The 9,917-nt window shown below is 40.5% G+C and overlaps 1 protein-coding gene across 2 annotated transcripts in view; it reads right to left on the bottom strand.

Annotated features, from left to right (window-relative positions):
• Positions 1 to 2,927, bottom strand: part of LOC136864716 (carcinine transporter) — a 214,871-nt gene extending 211,944 nt beyond the window's left edge. Inside the window, exon 1 of one of the 2 annotated variants that reach the window (XM_068226112.1) lies at positions 2,801 to 2,881. The gene's annotated coding sequence lies outside the window, so the exon portion shown is untranslated. Of the gene's footprint in view, positions 1 to 2,800 lie in introns of both variants that reach the window. The other variant, XM_067142062.2, reaches the window with a different exon arrangement.
• Positions 2,928 to 9,917: the final 6,990 nt, after the last annotated feature.

Genomic DNA, 9,917 nt, shown 5'->3' on the forward strand with positions numbered 1-9,917 from the left:
GTCATTGGGCAACCATGTTGGAATTATACTAACTACAAAAGAATTATTGTGGAGGGTGGATCTGTGATTTAGTATTTTGAGGGTTACGTCAGCTGCAGCTCTGATCGGGATGTTACGAAAGGTTGAGAACAACTGGGAATAATCTGTTAGATAAGAGATTTTTAAGTATATGACATTTGATACCTAGAACATAAAAGAATAACCTTCCCATAATATTATAACTTCGTACGTCTAACGGTTTTGGGTGGATCAAAAATTTCGTTTCCGGAGCTAACCCCATATATCCCATTAAGGGTGGAATGTTTAAAAATATTTCCTATTTAACAACTAGGATTTAAAATATATACCGCCATATGGAATATTGTCTTCGTACATTAACGGTTTCGGAGGAATTAATATTTGTGTTTTCAGATCTAAACACCCATTTAACTTCATGAGGGGTTAATTTATTCAAACCTTCTGTTATTTATCGCTTAGGATATCATTTGAAACTTTAACTTCGTAAGTTTAGAGAAATGAATACTTTTTTCACCAGGCCTCCCCACCCCCGCCAAAACCGCTCAGGTGTGTATTGTTATAAGACCAATTCGTATTTAAAATCTAAGACATAGACGTTTATGTTTATAGGAGGCAGTACCCCAGCACCAATTACTCTGATAAAAATCGGGATGAACCTCCTTTAATAATTACTATATGCATTAAGTTTGCGGCAAATTGATTAGTAATTTGAGAGTTTTGAATCTTTCATTATATGGACATTTCATGTGGGCAAGAATATTTAGGGGCAATTAATGATATAGAGTCTCAATAAATTTTCCTCCACTCGTATACTATGCTTATTTCAGTTAAGCAAAAAGATTTTGTTGGCAGTGGAGAAAAAGAGTCGGAAATTCGATCCATTGTCTTGGCTTTTGTGAAGCCATGTTTAGTTTTAGAACTTCGACAACCTCCGCATGATTGCAATCCTTATATACATGAAATAATTTGAATTATAACATATTTGACGCCTACAACATGAAAGAACAACCTTCTTGTAAAATTACAACGTATTATATCGAAGAGTTTGGAAGAATGAATAATTTTGTCATCAGTATTCACCCTCCAGTCAAAATCCCTTAAGGATGTCTATTTTTAAGACCACAACTTGCTTAAAATCTAAAATATAGAAAAACAACCATCATGGGAAATTTTAACATCGTATGTCAAACGCTTTAAGAGAAATTTATATTGTCATCAGGCCTCACACCCCACCCCCACCCACCGCCCTAAAGTTAAAAACCCTTAGGAGTGTATGGTTTCAAGACCACTAAAAAAACCCACGGCACTTAACGCCCTTGAAAGGGCCTAGGCCTGCCCAGCGACCGCTGCTCAGCCCGAAGGCCTGCAGATTACGAGCGGTTGTGTGGTCAGCACGACGCATCCTCTTAGCCGTTATTCTGGGCTTTTGAGACTGGGGCCGCCATCTCACCGCCAGATAGCAATCCGAATGATTTGATGCATTCATGGTTTGTTACACTTATTTTTTTTATATTACTAGGCCTGCCTAAATTAATGGGCTGCCTGGCCGTGCGATAAAGCCGTGCTCGGTGCAATCGGAAGGACGTGGGTTCAATTCCCCGTCAGGAAGTCATAAAATTTAATAAACGAGATTTCCATTTTCGGAGGTGCACATTGTCCTGAGGTTCACTCAGCCTACACCAAAAATGAGTACCAGGTTAATTCCTGGGTGCAAAGGTCCGAGGGAAAACCAACCCTGGAGGGTAAACGGATTAAGAATGAAATAATGTTTTAGAATTATGATAAAATTGTATTAAATTGAATGTTATCGAGAATGAACAACAAACATATCGTTGTTGCGCCTGCGAAAATCGTTGTGTGAAATACTGCATTTCAAATTAGAAGTTTGACCGGTAAAGCTCTGTCACATAAGGTTCAATAGTGGGTGAGTAATATATGTGCAGCGGGTCAGTATTTCTCCCACTGTATTATCACATAGCGGTTTTCGCAGGCGCAACGACGATATGACACAGAGGGACGTAGTAAGTCAATTACAAATCCGGCCTCGCAGTGTAGGGGGCAACGCGTCTGCCTGTCACCCGACGCCCCGGGTTCGATTCCCGGCTGGGTCAGGGGCTTTTAATTGTAAATGATTAATATCCCTGGCCTGGGGACTGGGTGTTTGTGTCGCCCTTAACGTCTCTTTCCTCACATTCAACACTCTACACGTCCTCCATTTCAATTACACGCAGGTTCATATCACATGGTGCAAGTAGGGGCAAAAGATCTCTATAGGTCGATGCCCCGAAGAAATAGCATTTTCATATTTTAAAAAATTCAAATACATGCACATCCTTTGGAGTAGTGGGAGAAACTAATTTCCTACATTAGATTAAAGTGGAAAAGAAAAAATATATGGAAGAACTCAACCTATTGTATCATATTACACTATAATAGCTTTTTTTTGCTCATCTACCCTATGAAGTGACTCCATATGTGATTATCCCCACCGAGCTCGATAGCTGCAGTCGCTTAAGTGCGGCCATTATCCAGTATTCTGGAGATAGTGGCTTCGAACCACACTGTCGGCAGCCCTGAACATGGTTTTCCGTGGTTTCCCATTTTCACACCAGGCAAATGCTGGATATGTACCTTAATTAAGGCCACAGCTGCTTCGTTCACACTCCTAGCCCTTCCCTGTCCCATCGTCGCCATAAGACTTATCTGTGTCGGTGCGACGTAAAGCAACTTGTAAAAAAAAGCTATTACCTCTTGTAAGAGGCAAGGAAAATTACGAACTTACCTGTTGGAGCTAAACAAGTGAACAGTAACGATAAAATGTAGAGTAGGCTACATATGTGAGACGCGGCTGACGACGTCCTATTGCACTCAGCTCACAGCACCGAGTGCTGATGCTGCTCATCAGTCCAACTGTCTTATCCCACTTATCTCTACACATCGCTTACGTAAGGAAACGAGGCTTATTGGGAAAACGAGGTTCCAGCTACGTGCGTCGTACGCACAAGCGGAAATGAAGTATTCTTTTCACCAACCAGCACTTCTCCAAGCAAGCTAGATTCTAATAGATCTAGTACAATATTATAATAATAATAATAATAATAATAATAATAATAATAATAATAATAATGTCCGCCTGTGTGGTGTAGTGGTTAGCGTGATTAGCTGCCACCCGCGGAGGTCCGGGTTTGATTTCCGGCTCTGCCACGAAATTTGAAAAGTGGTATGAGGGCTGCAACGGGGTCCACTCAGCCTCGGGAGGTCAACTGAGTAGAGGTGGGTTCGATTCCCACCTCAGCCAACCTGGAAGTGGTTTTCCGTGGTTTCCCACTTCTCCTCCAGGCAAATGCCGGGATGGCACCTAACTTAAGGCAATGGCCGCTTCCTTCCCTCTTCCTTGCCTATCCTTTCCGATCTTCCCATCCCCCACCAAGGCCCCTGTTCAGCATAGCAGGTGAGGCCGCCTGGGCGAGGTACTGGTCATTCTCCCCAGTTGTATCCGCCGTCCCAAAGTCTGAAGCTCCAGGACACTGCCCGTGAGGCAGTAGAGGTGGGATCCCTCGCTGAGTCCGAGGGAAAAACCGACCCTGGAGGGTAAACAGATTAATAATAATAATAATAATAATAATAATAATAATAATAATAATAATAATTGTTGTTGTTGTTTTTGTAGTCATCTGATCTATATTTGCCCCAGTTTTGCGGTCGTATGCTCGTCCTGGCGTCAACCCTAAGTGGAGGTATGTATTCACTATTGCGGGTTTCTATGCTAGTTAGAAATGTGTTGTGTGTGAATGAATAAACGTGCATTAAAACAAACATTAAAACGCATTCCCTGAGTCAGAGGAATTAATCACACGCAATGAATATCCGGATTCTAACCCGGCTCCCTCTGAACCGCAGATCAGTATAATGGCCATTCACTCAACGAGCCCGATTATCCAGCACAAGATATTTTCTCATTTAATTTGAACGGATGATTCTGAATTCCTGTTCTGGGGGTTGTAGAGGGAACTTACTGGATTAATTTTGAAATAAGAAGTCTTGCCCGGTAACGCACCACCTCAACATGACAAAGAATCAGAACTCTTTGGACGACCGAGGGGTGGGTAACTAATTCTGTCATATAAACACCAATCGCATCACCAGAGATCTTTTACATGTCGACATCGTACGACATGGAGTGTTCGGCTCCTACCGCTCGTGAGGAGAGGATGAGGAACTTCTCACCCTGACCCCGTGACGCTCTCAAAATTTTGTGGTCATCTGCTAGGGCAGTATTCCTCCTAGCAGGCCAGTACCGTATGTAGCACAGCAGTATCGTCTCAGTATGGCCCACAACATTTCTCTTCGTACACTATTACACGCCTTTCTTCAGATTTATATGAGGCACAGGTACACTATCTATTCCTCTCGTAGCACTTTTCGATAACGATGCATGGTAGAAATTGGACGGTGATGACTCTTCTCTAGTCTTAAACTACACCTTTGCTTGTTGTATATTCCTGGCAACAAGTGTTGTCTTTCTGGAATAGAGCTTCGGGAATGCTCTGAAGGAAGGGCACGATTTATTTCTCTGTTGATGTACCAGTTGTATATGAGATTACCCTCAGTACGTAGCAGCCGTTATCACACATTTAGCACCACGGGACAGAGTGTATGAAATTTAAACTGTGACTTATGCAGGTCATCACCGGCGTCACCTCCCACCCAGTCGAATTGTGAGATGTACTGGAGATCGCAATCACTTCTCAGTACTTCATCATATTCTCAACTTGGAGTATTGCGTCTTGTGTAATGCAGCTTCCTATCGTCCATATGAGACTGAGCCAATCCCGTTCGAGTCCACATATCAATCTTAGATCTTGGTTAGGATCAGGCATCGAACCCGGGATCCCGATAAGATTTAGCCGTAAACCATAGGTGCTTAAACAACATATTTAATGTGTAATTTTAATATTTGTACCTGAGAAAACATTTTAGTCATTTCATGAAACTTACAGCCATATGAACGTAAGTCCACTGGTATTTTATTTTTATGGCAATGAAATAATAATTAACAAATTTAAATGTAAATTAATGAATGTGTTCAGTGATGAAAATTACACAAAACTTGTAAAGAACAATGATGAAAATTTATTGCCTAGGCACAATGCAGCAAAAATGCTTTACAACTGCCCTTTTTCCTCCCTCCTGCAAAATGACTAAAATGTGACTTACGTTGGTTTAGCTCTCGGATACAGAATATACAGATCTGCCGACAGTGGGATTCGAATCAACTATCTCCGGAATGCAAGCTGACAGCTACGTGACCCAAATATTATTATTATTATTATTATTATTATTATTATTATTATTATTATTATTATTATTATTATTATTATTATTATTATTGAAGATAGAAACTAAATAGTAATTTTACAGGAGAGAGGAAAAACGTCAAATGAAGAGCATTTTTGCTGCATTGTGACTTAGGCAATAAATGTTCTTCATTATTCTTGATATTTTTTTATTTTTAATCACTAAACACATTCGCTAATATAATTTACACTTAACATGCTTAATTATTATTTTATTTCCATATAAATAAAATGACAGTAGACCTACGTTTATATGGCTCTAATTTTCATCAAATGTGACTTACATTGGTTTAGCTCTCAGGTACAGATAAATTCACCCTATTTCGATAGCATTTACATTTTAGGAGAAATAAGTGAAGTTAGTCAAAATGAAATGAACCTATTTAAAAATTAAAGAAAAGTTATCTCCATACAGACCGTGAAGGCCCTCGGAGGGGAATTATCCGGAAATTCGGCACATGGTTGGGTAGAGTGGTTAGCTCTACGCCTGGCTGCCTTTGCCCCGTTGACCACAGCAAAATACCGCATGTGTGATACGGCTGTTGAAGAAGTTGTCTATTTGTCGCCTTTGACCAAGTATGTCCTCTGAGAAAACTTTTTTCTCTAAAATGTCAAACTATTGCTGGGATAAAAGAGGTTATAATCTCAGCACTTTCATGAATTTAGCACTGTTTACATGCCTGGATAGGAATGAAAATACCAAGCGAGTAGGCCCTGCGGTTAGGGGCAGCTGTGAGCTTGCATTCCGGAGATGGTGGATTCGTAGCCCGCTGTCGGCAGCCCTGGAGATAGTTTTCAGTGGTTTTCCTTTTGCACACCAGACGAATGTCGGGACTTTACCATAATTAAGGCCGCGGTCGCTTCTTTCCCATTCCTAGCCCTTTCCTATCCCATCGTCGCCATAAGACCTATCTGTGTCGGTGCGACTTAAAGCAACTAGCAAAAAAAAAAGTCCTTTTCTATCCCATCGTCACTATAAGACATATCTGTTTCAGTACAACGTAAAGCAATTTGTAAAAAAATAAAAATTGAGTTGAAATCCCACCTTCAACCATCTAACAGGGGACTTCTGAATGTTTTAAGGCCACAAAACATTCTTTCTGTACCCTATCTCTAATAAATTACACCACACTAGTGGACACAAATTATTATTATTATTATACACACGAAGATATTAACAAAAAACTTCTTGTGCTCCCTGCACGAATAATAAACAGCAAAAATGGCAGCAGCAACCACAACAAATGTGAGAAGAATGGGTTGTCGGTTGCGCTCTGCAGCTTCGACACATAAGTTGTATGGCGGGTTGCCGTGTCTGGAGGCGTCGTACTCGGAAAACCGAACTTATAGAATAATAATTACAGCAGAGTCCAGTTAATCTGAACTAATTGTGACAGGAGTATGTTGAGATTGGTAAAGTTTCGTATTATCAGAATGTTCTTCCGAAATTCAGGGTTGCGCCCCAACTATAAATGTTGGCGTGTAATAATCAGACAGGAATAACTGATTTTGAAGTGATTGTTACTTGTGGAGAGTTGTGTTTTATTAAATTCTGTGTAACCAAACACTGTGAAATCTGAATGACTTCGTTACATTATTTTTTTCGATGTTTGCTACAAAATACTATCGCAATACGAAGTGCAATATTATTTTATTACATTGACTAGCTGTAGTACCCGGCGTTGCCCGGATAATTTTTGAATGTTTACCTTTAATATTTGTATTATCAGTTAGATAAGTGTGAAGTAATGCTTATAGACTTCTTTCTGGGGTGTTGATTTTGGGACCTATTATGTAGTTTTAGAGTTATTTAGATGTATCTGATTTCAAATGTTTTATTATTTAATTTTCGAGTAAAACTGTGTCCTTGTGGAAGCTAGAAATTACTGGAATGTGCTTGATTATTTCAAACAAATAATAAGTGATAACTACGAAATGTATTTACCCGTCGCACTATCCATATGATGCACACGATTTCAGCTGTCTTTGAGACTGTCACAAACAGCCTTGTGACCCCCAAACGCAGTGGATTCAATACCATCTTGGTCATTTTATATTATTTAGTTTTAATCCCTTCTGAGCTCCTGTCTCAATAGAGGCTGTACGTGGACTTAAACGGTATCCAGAGCGTCACAGTTCGTATCAGAGACACATAAACAATGGATTTCGACAATAATATCGGTTATTTTCCATTATTTCTTACACGTCAGTCCCTCGTATTCCCCACTCCCGTCGGGGGCTGTGATTTTTGATCTCCATAGCATTATTTTTCAGATGGTAAGTCACATGAGTACCAAGTTTTGTTGAGAGCTATTCTGGAACAAACCCACATACATCCATTATATTTACATTCATTTTCACTCATCCAGAGTGTCACAGTTCAACTCAGTGACCTCTTAAAGAATGTATTCGACATTAATATCAGTCATTTTCGTTTCTTTTTATATTTCACCATCCCCCCTAAGAGTGCTAGGGATGTTTTACCCCAACAGTACTTTTTCAGATAGTAAGTTATACGTGAACCAATTTTATATGAGGGCTCTGCTGGAAGAAAAACACATACTGTACATCCGTAATTTCGGTCATATTGAAGATTTTCTTTTCCATCCCTTCTCATATCCATGCCGATGAGGCCTGAACAACGACATCCGGTGTGTCATTATTCACTTCAGCGACCTCAAAAACTATGGACTGTACATGAATATTTGTCGTTGTCTATTTTTTTTTTATATTTCACCCGCCTTTCTGTGCTTTTTATAATTCACCCTCGCCCCTAGGGGTCCTAGGTGTATCTGACGCCGACAGCAATGTTTCCTATATAGTAAGTCATATGTATACCAAGTTTGGTTGAGAGGTATGCTAGAACATACACACATACGTCCTTAAACTCTGTCCCTTTGAACATTTTATTTTCTTTACAACTTCTCACCCGCCTGCCGAATAGGATTGAACTTTACCTTAAACGGCATCCATAGTGTCACAGTTCATCTCAGCGACCCCGAAAACTATGGATTAGACACAAATATCGGTCGTTTTCGCCCCTACTTTAGAGGCTAGGCTTCTCTTACCTCTAAGGTATTTTATCCATACAGTAGGTCCAATTGGGTTGAGAGCTATGCTGGAATACACACATATACATCCATTATTACGGTCATTTTGGAAATTTTGTTTTTCGCTTTTTCTCACCGCTATGCGAAAGGAGGCAGAACTTGGACTTCTAAAAAGTTTGGAGCGTTACTATTCATCTCAGCGACCCCGAAAAGAATGGATTCGACACTATTTTAGATTATTTCTACATCTCATTCCCTCGTAGATTTGCTAGGGGTGTCATACCTCCACGCAGTTTTCTTGCCTGGTAATATGTCATAAGTGACCAAGTTTCTTTGAAATCGTTCCTGTAGGCTCGAAAAGTATGGACTCAACACTAATATCGGTTGCTTTTAGTCATAATTATATTTGTCCCCTTATCTAAGGCTTCTAGGGGTGTCTTTCCCCCACAGTATTTTTTAAGATAGTAGGTAATATTTGTACCAAGTTCAGCTGACAGTTATACTGGAACGTACACAAAAACATCCTTAATCTCGGCCATTTGGATATTTCCTTTTCTTCACTCCTCACCCGCCTGGCAATTGGGGATCAACTTGAACTTAAACGACAACCAGAGTGTCACTATTTATTTCAGCGACCCCGAAAACTTTGGATGTTAATGATGATGATAATAATAATTTCGTGTGGCTATTTCTAGCCCAGTGCAGCCCTTGCAATGCAGACCCTCCGATGAGGGTGGGCGGCATCTGCCACATATAGGCAACTGCGTGTTATTGTGGTGGAGGATAGTGTTGTGTGTGGTGTGTGAGTTGCAGGGATGTTGGGGACAGCACTAACACCCAGCCCCTGGGCCATTGGAATTGACCAATGAAGGTTAAAATCCCCGACCCGGCCGGGAATCGAACCCGATATCCCCTGAACCGAAGGCCAGTACGCTGACCATTCAGCCAACGAGTCGGACGTTAATGATGATGATGATGATGATGATGATGATGATGCTTGTTGTTTAAAAGGGCCTAACATGTAGGTCATCGGCCCCTAATTGTACAAAATGAGACGAAATGCATTGGCAGTTTAAAAGTACAAATTCACAACATGATGATGAAGAATGAATGGATGAATATGAATTTAAAACAATCAGTGGATCCCACCCCGCAATTTCTCACCTTCCCAGAAACTATATTACTTACCAAGGGACCGCTTCCAAAGCACAATCCTGAATCGATGATGCTTGTTGTCTAAAAGGGTTCAATATCCAGGTCAACGGTCTCTCATAATGACACTTATCGCTAGTAAAGTAGAACCAAGGAATTTCTCAAGTTGCAGTACTAATCAAAGGTAGCGTAAACTCACGGTGTTCCAAACATTATGGTACTACTCACAAGTATTGGACGTCGTACTGGTCCTATGGTGTTTCTCACTAATTTCGCCACTCTTAGGCAACGCAAACCCATGGTGCACTTCACATAGGTGTACTAATCACAGGGACTCGTA

The sequence above is a fragment of the Anabrus simplex genome, chromosome 1, assembly GCF_040414725.1.
Source record: "Anabrus simplex isolate iqAnaSimp1 chromosome 1, ASM4041472v1, whole genome shotgun sequence".
NCBI lineage: Eukaryota > Metazoa > Arthropoda > Insecta > Orthoptera > Tettigoniidae > Anabrus > Anabrus simplex.